General features: G+C 43.8%; 1 protein-coding gene across 3 annotated transcripts in view; it reads right to left on the reverse strand.

Annotated features, from left to right (window-relative positions):
* The window catches only part of LOC119593492 (locomotion-related protein Hikaru genki-like), a 249107-nt gene that overhangs the window by 234362 nt on the left and 14487 nt on the right, over window positions 1–258 (reverse strand). The window lies entirely within an intron of this gene.

The following is a 258-nucleotide window of genomic DNA, read 5'->3' on the forward strand; positions in this document are numbered from 1 at the left end:
CTATCCGCTTCTCTCCCCCCATGAGACGGCCAGCATCGATCGACGGCATACCGCTGATTCCTTTTCACGTGTCTACATGTGGATATATTGATACGAGAGCAAGATGGTCGGTTCCTTTTACTGTTACAGTTGTGCGCTTCGATTCCGACCACTGCCTTTCGTGGCATCCATCCATTGACTATCATTTTCTTTTGCCATTACAATCATCATTATCACTATTATCTGTACCATTATTGTTGTTACCATCCTTGTTTTTTG

The sequence above is a fragment of the Penaeus monodon genome, chromosome 32 (genome assembly GCF_015228065.2).
Source record: "Penaeus monodon isolate SGIC_2016 chromosome 32, NSTDA_Pmon_1, whole genome shotgun sequence".
Taxonomy (NCBI): domain Eukaryota; kingdom Metazoa; phylum Arthropoda; class Malacostraca; order Decapoda; family Penaeidae; genus Penaeus; species Penaeus monodon.